The 12,520-nt window shown below is 42.7% G+C and overlaps 1 long non-coding RNA gene across 1 annotated transcript; it reads left to right on the plus strand.

Annotated features, from left to right (window-relative positions):
• The first annotated feature begins 659 nt into the window (after nt 1-659).
• On the plus strand, nt 660-11,305 carry LOC116374010 (uncharacterized). Its single transcript, XR_004209791.1, has 4 exons — nt 660-713; nt 8,431-8,551; nt 8,965-9,001; nt 9,868-11,305. It is a non-coding gene; the product is annotated as an uncharacterized LOC116374010 (long non-coding RNA).
• Nucleotides 11,306-12,520: the final 1,215 nt, after the last annotated feature.

Below are 12,520 nucleotides of genomic sequence, written 5' to 3' on the forward strand. Positions count from 1 at the left end.
CTCTCCTCCACCAGTCATTCAAGGAGAATGGTCTAATGCCTCCCATCAAAATAAGAGCTGGCCCAAGCAAACACAGGTTACACCTGAAGCATGAGGATTTACAGCGAGTGGTGAACTTCATCAACAACTACGCAGAGGATAATGTAATAGTATTACCAGGATGCCACCCAGGACACAAACACTTGGTGGAAAGCTGCTGCCATCCCATGTGACAAAAGCAGCGTTGTGGTGTCTCTACAAGGAATCGATGACAACACTTGGTGCAGTGCCTTGCAAAAGTATTCATCCTCCTTGGCAGTTTTCCTATTTTGTTGCATTACAACCTGTAATTTAAATGGATTTTTATTTGGTTTTCATGTAATGGACATAAATAAAATAGTCCAAATTGGTGAAGTGAAACAAAAAAAATTACTTGTTTAAAAAATTCTAAACAATATAAAATGGAAAAGTGTGTGCATATTTATTCACCCCTTTTGCAATGAAGCCTTTGCAATGAAGCCCCTAAATAAGATCTGGTTCAACCAATTACATTCAGAAGTAACATAATTAGTTCAATGAAGTCCACCTGTGTGCAATCTAAGTGTCACATGTTCTGTCACATGATCTCAGTATATATACACCTGTTCTGAAAAGCCCTAGAGTCTGTAACACCATGAAACAAGGGGCACCACCAAGCAAGCGGCACCATGAAAACCAAGGAGCTCTCCAAACAGGTCAGTGACAAAGCTATGGAGAAGTGCAAATCAGGGTTTGGTTATAAAAAAAAAGAAACTTTGAACATCCCACAGAGCACCATTAAATCCATTATTTAAAAAATTGAAAGAATATGGCACCACAACAAACCTGCCAAGAGAGGGCCGCCCACCAAAACTCACAGACCAAGCAAGGAGGGCATTAATCAGAGAGGCAACAAAGAGACCAAAGATAACTGGAAGACTGGGAGACTGGAGTATCTGTCCATAGGACCACTTTAAGCCCACTTTAAGCACGCGCTCGAGCAGGTATATTTCACTGGTCAACCCCAAAGCCAATTCCTCCTTTGGCCTCCTTTCTTCCAGTTCTCTGCTGCCAATGACTGGAACAAACTGCAAAAATCACTGAAGCTAGAGACTCATATCTCCCTCACTAACTTCAAGCACCAGCTGTCAGAGCAGCTCACAGATCACCTCACCTGTACATAGCCATCTGTAAATAGCCCATCCAACTACCTCATCCCCATGCTGTTATTTATTTTATTTATTTTGCTCCTTTGCACCCCAGTATCTCTACTTGCACACTCATCTTCTGCACATCTATCACTCCAGTGTTTAATTGCTATTTTGTTATTATTTTGCCACTATGGCCTATTTATTGCCTTACCTCCCTTATCCTACCTCATTTGCACACACTGTATATAGATTTTTCTATTGTAATATTGACTGTATGTTTGTTTATTCCATGTACCATCCCCACAGTGAAGAATGGTGGTGGAAGCATCATGCTGTGGGGATGTTTTTCATCGGCAGGGACTGGCAAACTGGTCATTGAAGGAAACTGGAATTGAAGGAATGATGGATGGAGCTAAATACAGGGAAATTCTTGAGGGGAACCTGTTTCAGTCTTCCAGAGTTTTGAGACTGGGACCGAGGTTCACCTTCCAGCAGGACAATGACCCTAAGCATACTGCTAAAGCAGCACTCGAGTGGTTTAAGGGAAAACATTTAAATGTATTGGAATGGTCTAGTCAAAGGCCAGACCTTAATCCAATTTTGCCTTGAAGAATGGGCAAAAATCCCAGTGGCCAGATGTGCCAAGTTTATAGAGACATACCCCAAGAGACTTGCAGCTGTAATTGCTGCAAAAGGTGGCTCTACAAAATATTGACTGGGGGGGGGGGTGAATAGTTATACACGCTCAAGTTCTGTATTTTTGTATTATTTCTTGTTTGTTTCACAATAAAAAATATTTTGCATCTTCCAAGTGGTAGGCATGTTGTGTAAATCAAATTATACAAACCCTCCCAAAATCCATTTTAATTCCAGGTTGTAAGAAAACAAAATAGTGAAAAATGCCAAGGGGGGTGAATACTTTCCCAAGGCACTGTAAGTAAAGACGTTTTGGTTATTTAATCGACCTCCAACATGATTGGCACTACTTTTATTGATCTCACATATTTTTTTGTTATTTCCTCTTTCACAACTTTGATGCTCTGGAGCCTGGTGTTGTAGCCAAGGAGCGTTCGGACTCAGTTTCAGCAGGTTTCAGCTGCTGCGCAATGCTGACATCCTTCCTTCCATAGATGGTCTGCTTGTACAAGCACCACCTGGACTGGACACAGCTAGACAAACATATCTTTTTGAGAAGATGCAACCTTCCAGTTACTAGTCCAACGCTCTAACCACTAGGCTACCCTGCCGCCCCATCACGTGCATCAGAAATTATTGGACTCACCTGGACTCCCCAATATCTGTCTGTTCCCCGCTTCAGCATTGATTGTCGAATGTCGTTGTTTGGACCGTGTGCTGACGCTGTGCCTGTCTTGTTTCATGTCTGGTCCTTATTAAATGTTGACTCCCCGTACATGCTTTTCATCTCCAGCGTCGGTCCTTACAGAATGCAGCAGCCTTCTAACGAAGCATCAGGGAGTGGTGGCGTTCCGGTTGGTGGTGACGTCGGGTCCAAGGACCGCCGCCAATGGAACCGGGGGTTCCTAAGCCAGCTCATCGGGCTTCCACGCCTTAACCTCTCGAGCCAGCTTTCTTGTCCCCGTTGACTCGGCAGGCACCCATGCTATCCCACGTCAGGCCTCAGCCGGATCGCCAGGGTTTTACTCCTCACCAGGTCATCTACGCTTCAGCTGGCTCATCAATCTTAGTCCTGTATTGATGCTTTGCATGTTTGGTGGTTTGTAAGAGGTCATAGCGGAATTTCTTATAAGCTTCCGGGTTAAAGTCCTGCTCCTTGAAAGCGGCAGCTGTACCATTTAGCTCAGTGCAGATGTTGCCTGTAATCCATGGCTTCTGGTTGGGGTATGTACGTACAGTCACTGTGGGGACCACGTCATCGATGCACTTATTGATGAAGCCAGTGACCGATGTGGTGTACTCCTCCTCAATGCCATCGGAAGAATCCCGGGACATATTCCAGTCTGTGCTAGCAAAACCGTCCTGTAGCTTAGCATCTGCTTCATCTGACCACTTTCTTATTGAGCAGGAATCAGGCAGGAATCAGGAGGATATAATTATGGTGAGAATTGCCAAATGGAGGGTGAGGGAGAGCTTTATGTGTCTCTGTGTGTGGAGTAAAGGTGGTCTAGTTTTTTTCCCTCTGGTTGCACATTTAACATGCTCGTAGAAATGAGGTAAAACGTATTTGAGTTTCCATGCATTAAAGTCCCAGGCCACTAGGAGGGCTGCCCCTGGATTAGCGTTTTCCTGTTTGCTTATGGCTGTATACAGCTCATTGAGTGTGGCCTTAGTGCCAGCATCAGTTTGGTGGTATATAGACAGGGACGAAAAATACAGATGAAAACTCTCTTGGTAAATTGTGTGGTCTACAGCTTATCATGAGATACTCTACCTCAGGCGAGCAATACCTAGACTTCCTTTAGATTTTGTGCACAAGCTGTTGTTTACAAATATACATAGACCGCCACCCCTTGTCTTACCAGAGGCCGCTGTTCTATCCGACAGAAAAAGTTTAAAACCCCCCGGCTGTATGTTATTCATGTCGTCGTTCAGCCTCGACTCTGTGAAACATAAGATATTATATTATTCCTCCAGTACGGGGTGAGTAATCTCTGTCCTGATATGTAGAAGCTATTTTCAGTCATAAGACACGGTGACAGAAACATTATGTACTGGATCGTAAAACAGCAGCCATCTCGTTCGGCGCCATTCAGAGTTCATATATATACTGCATTCTACTGTATTCTAGTCAATGCCACTACAACATTGCTCATCCTAATATTTATATATTTCTTAATTCCAATCATTTACTTTTAGATTTGTGTGAATTGTTAGATGCTACATATTGTTGGAGCTAGGAACACAAGCATTTCACTACACTCGCAATAACATCTGCTAAAAATGTGTATGCAACCAATACAATTTTATTTGAATATATCATAGAATCATGTAGACGTTAAATGTATCTTTACCAGTACAGAGTCTAATAGGATAATGTAGGAAATAGTTGGAATGGCTTTGTCCTAGCAGGTAAAACTGAGAATCACCATTACAATAACAACACAGTAACATAACAATAGTGTACCGAATCAGCCAACAAATCATGGAAACAACCTCTCTAGTAAGTCCTAGCAATAATCAGTGGAGTAGGTTTTTAGTATGTTACTGGCTAAGGGCACAACATTTATACTAAAACATGCCTTATTGCATCCTACGGTACCTATCCTGGATATGAATAATGTGAAATCAGTATCATCTGCTGTGGGGATTGCCTAGCGTGTAACCTTGTATTATGCCTTAGTGATTTCTTAGCTTATTATGGCCCACTTCTCATATGAAGTCTGTGATAAGTATACTGGCTGAGGCAGCCAACAGAACTGGACTGTCGGAGAGTGTGGTCTGGGCGCCTGGGCAAAACATTTGTCTTAAGACTACTTCCTATGGCCTTACTGATAATTCACCTTTTATATAAGACATTAATTGAACGCATCCTAACCTTCTGCTTCCTTGGGTGGTATGGTTCGGCAGTGTCAAGACACAAAGCATCCCGTCACTCTACAAATCAAGAACCATCCATAAATCCAGACAATTTTACTAAGACACACCCACTATATGACCAGTACCAACTCCTGCTGTCAGGTCGAACGTTCAAAGCCCCACTCTGTAGAACACACAGGGCACACAAGTCATTCATATCAACCAGCATCAGGTTCCTAAATCCAGGAAGACTAAACCGTAACTCACCACCTACAGTACACCTCTATCTATTTGTCTGTCTGACCTTGTCTTGGGAAATATGTCCTGTGATATTTATGTTGTATTTAAGTGAAGTGTGGAATGTTCTGTGATGTTACGTGTGCCATTATTCCCAAACAAATGCCGCAATGAAGTATTCATTCATTGTCTGGCTATTGGATTCCCTCACCTGGTCGCAATGCACTCCCTACCTCTTCCCCTTGGCTAGCTATCGGAGGGTTATGACTTCAAATTCATGAAGTCGTGGTTGGATGGGCTATTTACAGATGGGCTGTGTACAGCTGCAGCGATCGGTAAGCTCCACAGATAGCTGATGCTTAAAGTTAGTGAGGAAGATATGTCTCCAACTTCAGCGATTTTTGCAATTCGTTCCAGTCATTGGCAGCAGAGAACTGGAAGGAAAAGCAGCCAAAGCAGGTGTTGGCTATAGGGATGACCAGTGTAATTTACCTGCTGGAGCGCGTGCTACGTGTGGGTGTTGTTATGATGACCAGTGAGCTGAGATAAGGCAGAGCTTTACCTAGCAGAGACTTATAGATGACCTGGAACCAGAGGTGTGGACTCGAGTCACATGACTTGGACTCGAGTCAGCCTCGAGTCACAAATATGATGACTTGCAACTCGACTTTGACTTGAACACCAATGACTCGTGACTTCGACTTCGACTTGAGCCTTATGACTCGACCTGATTTGATACCCTCCCCAAGCCCAAATATTAAAAATGATTCAATTTAAAAAAGTGTGCAGTGCATCAACTCTTCATTTAACAGATTACACTTTGAATCGGACAGCAGCCAATCAAATTGTGCCAGCTGAGAAAAAGTTGCGCGTGGCAGTGCAGAGGAATGTCGGCGGGTGAATTCAGATGGAGCCCTTGGAAATGATACCCAAAATTATTATTTTTTGGATATAAAGACGACGCTGTATCAACAAAAAAACGATTTCAACTTGCAAAACATGGTGAAGAGGCACAACAATTTCCAACTTTGTTCAACATTTGAAGCTGCACAAAGAACGGTAAGTCGTGGCTAATATAGCCGACAGCTATATATATTTTATTACTTTACTAGTGTATCATGTAGGCTAACGTAACGTTAAATCAATGAGCCTCCACAGTCAGTCAGTGCGGGAACGTGATCATTGCACCGAAGATTGAGCTGCAACTGGCTAGGCCTGATGTTACTGCCGTTCCTATAACCATTGACATACGTTAGCCTACTGTAACCACACAGAGAGAGAGTGTGTGTTTGTGTGTTAAGGTTGGGCGATTGTGTACAAGCCCACATCGCCCGATTGCGCCCCATAGCGATCCTCGATAGTTGATCACTATTGGGGGGGGGGTCTTTCTCATGGTTACCCATGTATTTCCATAGAAATATAACATTTATTTGGAAAGTAATATGTATATAGATATTTTTAAAAGCATTCATGATTTGTGTAAATGTAATATACTAACTAATACTCTTGTTAAAATATGAAATGGTATTACATTTGGTGAAGAGCACATTATGACTTGCTTAGGACTCGAAACTCAAAGTTTAGGACTTGAGACTTGACTTAACACTTGACGGTCTTGACTTGAGACTTGACTTGGGACTTGAGTGCTAAAACTTGAGACTTACTTGTGACTTGTAAAACAATGACTTGGTCCCACAGCCTGGAGCCAGTGGGTCTGGCGACGAATATGTAGCGAGGGCCAAACAACGAGAGCATACAGGTCGCAGTGGTGGGTGGTATAAGGGGCTTAGTTAACAAAACGGATGGCACTGTGATAGACTGCATCCAGTTTGATGAGTAGAGTGTTGGAGGCTATTTTGTAAATTCAATCGTCGAAGTTGAGGATCGGAACGATCAGTATTACGAGGGTATGTTTGGCAGCGTGAGTGAAGGAGGCTTTGTTGCAAAATAGGAAGCCGATTCTAGATACATTTTGGATTGGAGATGTTTGATATGAGTCTGGAAGGAGAGTTTACAGTCGAGCCAGACACCTAGATATTTGTAGTTGTCCACATATTCTAAGTCAGAACCGCCCAGAGTAATGATGCTTGTTGGGCAGGCGGGTGCGGGCAGCGATCGGTTGAAGAGCATGCATTTAGTTTAACTAGTGTTTAAGAGCAGTTGGAGGCCACGGAAGGAGTGTTGTGTGGCATTGAAGCTTGTTTGGAGGTTTGTTAACAGTGTCCAAAGAAGGGCCAGATGTGTAGAGAATGATGTCGTCTGCGTAGAGGTGGATCAAGGAATCACCCGCAGCAAGAGTGACATCGTTGATATATATATACAGAGAAAAGAGTCAGCCCGAGAATTGAACCCTGTGGCACCACCAAAGAGACTGTCAGAGTTCCGGACAACAGGCCCTCCAATTTGACACACTGAACTCTATCTGAGAAGTAGTTGGTAAACCAGGCGAGGCAGTCATTTGAGAAGCCAATGCTGTTGAGTCTGCCGATAAGAATACTGTGATTGACAGAGTTGAAGGCCTTGGCCAGGTCGATGAAGATTGCTGCACAGTACTGTCTTTTATCGATGGCGGTTATGATATCGTTTAGTACCTTGAGCGTGGCTGAGGTGCACCTGTGACCAGCTCAGAGACCAGATTGCACAGTGGAGAAGGTACGGTTTGGATTTGAAATGGTCATTGATCTGTTTGTTAACTTGGCTTTCGAAGACTTCAGAAATGCAGGGCAGGATGGAACAGTTTGGAACAGTCTGTAACAGTTTGGGTCTAGAGTGTCACCCCCTTTGAAGAGGGGGATGACCACGGCAGCTTTCTAATCTTTAGGAATCTCGGACAATACGAAAGAGAGGTTGAACAGACGAGTAATAAGGGTTGCAACAATGGTGGTGGATAATTTTAGAAAGAGAGGGTGCAGATTGTCTAGCCCAGCTGATTTGTACGGGTCCAGGTTTTGCAGCTCTTTCAGAACATCTGCTATCTGGATTTGGGTGAAGGAGAAGCTGGGGAGGCTTGGGCAAGTAGCTGCGGGACAAGTTGCTGCAGGGGTTGCGGAGCAGTTGGCTGAGGTTGAGGTAGCCAGGAGGAAAGCATGGCCAGCCGTAGAGAAATGCTTATTGAAATTCTCAATTATCGTGGATTGATTGGTGGTGACAGTGTTTCCTAGCCTCAGTGCAGTGGGCAGCTGGGAGGAGGTGCTCTTATTCTCCATGGACTTTACAGTGTCCCAGAATTTTGGGGCGTTAGAGCTACAGGATGTACATTTCTGTTTGAAAAAGCTAGCCTTAGCTTTCCTAACTGACTGCATGTATTGGTTCCTGACTTCCCTGAAAAGTTGCATATCGTGGGGACTATTCGATGCTAGTGCAGTCCACCACAGGATGTTTTTGTGCTGGTCGAGGGCAGTCAGGTCTGGAGTGAACCAAGGGCTATATCTTTTAGTTCTACATTTTTTGAAAGGGGCATGCTTATTAAGCTATGAAGTTCCAATCACTGTGAAGTTGAAGAACAGTAAAGTTGAAGCACTGTAAATTAACCATTATTTTTTCCTCACAGCTCATAGAGCTCCACAAACAGGTGGCAGATATTTTTATGCAGAATACTTTGGGCTGCACCTTCCTCCATTATGCAGTGGAGGTGAGCTGCAAGGAGATTGACAAGTAAATCATAGACAACGGTAAGAAACTGACCCATCAATCAATGCAGTTGACTCCCATCCCACTTTAAGAATTAGAAAGTGATTTCAAGTACTGATATGACACTTTTAACGTTTCGATAATGGAACCGCTCTGCAGTATCCTATACACTGAATATACAAAACATTAAGAACAACTGCTCTTTCCATGACAGACTGACCAGGTGAATCCAGGTGAAAGCGTCTCAATATTAGGAAGGTGTTCCTAATGTTTGTTATTCTCAGTGAACATATTAATATTTTCCCTCACTGTTGTGGATCAAACATAAAAAAGCATTCTAACACATCTAACATGATTGATAGATATGTGTGAAATACTGTAGATAGGGTGCTTGTGTGCACATGGATACTGGATGCAATATCTGAATCCTGTCCATTTTTTTTAACACACACAGCACCTACCACTCTCTTGGATGTCACAGAAAAAGAGCCGTGAGTCATATTGTCAACTTCCTTTTACTGATTTTCTATATGGACCCTTTTGACACAGAACATCATGCAACCGGTTTCCACCGCATCGGCCTATTACTGAGGCCAACTCTCTACTATTAAAGCTCTGTCCTCAAATAATACAATTAAAATAGACCTAATTTATATGAATTACTCAGTTCCTGGATAAAGTGTGTCAACTGGGTCAAACCTAGAGCTCCCAGCTACAACACAACCTGGTGGAGGCCGGGGCTTCCCTCATGAAGACTGACCTTCAGATAAATTAAATTGAATAGGGCTGATGGTTATCATAATTACCTAGCTCTAGTTCAGTAAAGGGGCCTTTTTTACTTGACCTTCAGGTAAAGGGCTCTATGAATCAGGCTGATTGTTATCACAACCAGCCTGATGGTTATAATAAAGACTAGCTATAGTCCAGTAAAGGTCTATTATTGGGGAAAATTGCTGTCTATACTTTGTAATGGTGATTAACGTTCTTCTCTGTCAGTGAGAATTGTAGCCTTGCAGGATTCCTGGCTGGTCCCATAGATCCACAATGGTCTTAGTACACTACACAGTCACCATGGTGAACTCACTGGCAACAGGAAAAAGCATATTGTATGAGAATATTTTCCTGTTTTCTTGCCAATATAAAAAAAATGATTTTATTTCAGTGTGTATGTTTTGGGGGCATTATCAGAATCAACCAAAAAGCGTACACACACACACACACATTTCTCTGTCATCCCCCTCTCCCTTTCTCTCACTCTTGCTTTCATCCCTCCTTCTTTCTCTCTCTTCACCCTTCCCTCCTCTAACCCCCTCTCTCTCTACCCCCTCATCCCTTTCTCCTGCCCCCCCTTCCTCAGGGTGAGACGCTGAAGTGGCGTGCAAAGAAGGCCAATGACCAGGAGCTGGCTGAGTACTTGGAGAACCGCCAGTACTACCAGATGATCCAACGAGAGGACCAGGAGACTGCTGTATGATGATCCCACTATTTACTGCAACCGCACCACACTCTCTCTCTGTCTCTCTCACTGTTTGCCATACCTAACAATAGAAAGCCCTGTACTGGATTTGAGGGAGGAGGGAGGTGTCTTCCCTCTAACAGACCAGGCTGGCTACACTATAGAAATAGAATGACTATATAATTACTATTACTATGGGCTACACTACTAGTATGGGTCAAAGTGTAGAGGTGAGGCAGGTCTTTCTTTCTTCCTCTTGCTAGTGATGCTTCAGTTTGAATAGAGTGTTGAGTGCTATGTGTCAAGAGTGCATGTATGTTAACCGCTTTTCTTCTATTATGAATGGGTCCAAGTCCTCTACACAGCAAGCGAATGGAAACTAAAGGGCAAGTGAAAAAAATAACAGCTTTTTGGGGTATTTTCAGTAACTGGATCTGAATGTGGCTTCATGAACCTTGTATCTTTCTCCATATGCAATGTAAAGGTATTGTGTAAAGTTTCTGTCATTGAAAGAGGTTGCTTTTAACCCCCTAGAGTGTATTGAGGCACCGGTGCCTCAATCTAAGTAACATAATAAAAAAATCCCCATCAAAATCCACCATTTTAAACTAGAGATATCTGTTTGTATGGGCTGCATATTAATACTGTGCTGTATATTTGCTCATCAAGCCTGTTTACTACAGTTTATTTTGAAAAAAGAAACCTTTTAACATTGATCGTCGCAGTTTCTGACTGTCACTACTTTACTTTCAAAAATCTATTTAGGGTTATTTGATACGTTTACGTTAGTTGAAGCCTGGGGATTTTTGTTCAATTGGCTCTTCTTTTCTTAGGTAAATAGAACAAAGGGCATCTGGGCACCTCAGAGTAGGAATTTCCCTTTTTGAACATAATGAATAATATTATATTGACAGAGGGTAACTCATCTCGGATCAGCACTCCTACTAAGACTATTTGTGAATACGAGCCCTGGGATTAATTGGGGACATTTCTTGTGATCAGCAAACGTTCACAGATTATTTAATTGGTTGTTTCCTTACTTGATGGCTGGTCTTTTCTTGGGTTGTAAAATGGAGGACAACTTTGTAGGACTCAGCAGGGGAAGACTTCTTTCCACAAATTGGCCTTCATGTGACTTTTCCCAGCTTACCAACTGAAGGCTCCAATAGCAACAGACCAACAATGTCCCCCACGCATGACTGATCCATTTCACCATGAGGAGGGAACCGACAACCTTGGGTGATGATGGCATTAAACTCTGCCCTGAGAAGCAACAGTCCACAAAGCCAAAAGAGAAATATATAAGCTTCTGCTTTTTACAGCTTTAATAGATGTTTAATATACATAAAGAAGCATGTGAATGTTTTCCAATATATACAGCGGAAGGGTCACTGTATTTTTATCAAAGTGGATTGACAGGTTTTTCTAGAATAAACAATGAAACATAATTATACTGAACAAAAATATAAATGCAACATGCAACACTTTCAAATATTTTACCGAGTTATAGTTCATATGAGGAAATCAGTCAGTTGAAATGAATTAATTTGGACCAAATCTATGGATTTCACATGACTGGGAACACAGATAAGCATCTCTAGGTTACTGATACCTTAAACAAAATGGGCATCATTATCTCATCATGGCATTTCTGTGCATTCAAATTGCCATCGATAAAATGCAATTGGGTTCATTGTCCGTAGCTTATGCCTGCCCATACCATAGCCCCAACGCCACCATGGGGCACTCTGTTCACAACGTTGACATCAGCAAACAACTTTCTCACACGACGCCATACACGTGGTCAGCGGTTGTAAAGCTGGTTGGACGAACTGACAAATTCTCTAAAACAATGTTGGAGGCGGCTTATGGTAGAGAGATTAACATTCAATCATCTGGCAGCAGCTCTGGTGGACATTCGTCAGCATGTCAACTGCACACCCCCTCAAAACTTAAGACATCTGTGGCATTGTGTTTTGTGAAACAAACCGCACATTTTAGAGTGGCCTTATATTGTCCCCAGCGCAAGGTTCACCTGTGTAATGATCATGCTGTTTAATCAGCTTCTTGATATGCCACACCTGTCAGGTGGATGGATTATCTTGGCAAAGGAGAAATGCTCACTAACAGGGATGTGTAAGGGTTGTCGTCGGTGGAAGAAGGTGAGGACCAAAGTGCAGCGTGGTAAGTGTTCATGATTATGTTTAATGAAACAAACTGAACACTGAAATACAAAACAATAAAGTGAACGAACAAAATCCGAAACAGTACCGTGTGGCCCAAACACTCACACGGAAACAAACACCCACAACTCAAAAGTTAAACCCAGGCTACCTAAGTATGATTCTCAATCAGAGACAACTAACGACACCTGCCTCTGATTGAGAACCATACTAGGCTGAACTCAAAACCCCAACATAGAAAAACACACATAGACTGCCCACCCCAACTCACGCCCTGACCATACTAAATAAAAACAAAACAAAGGAAATAAAGACAGGATGTAAACACATTTCTGCGCAAAATTTGAGAGAAATAAGCTTTTTGTGTGTAT

This window comes from Oncorhynchus kisutch, linkage group LG4 (assembly GCF_002021735.2).
Source record: "Oncorhynchus kisutch isolate 150728-3 linkage group LG4, Okis_V2, whole genome shotgun sequence".
NCBI classification, from domain to species: Eukaryota; Metazoa; Chordata; class Actinopteri; order Salmoniformes; family Salmonidae; genus Oncorhynchus; species Oncorhynchus kisutch.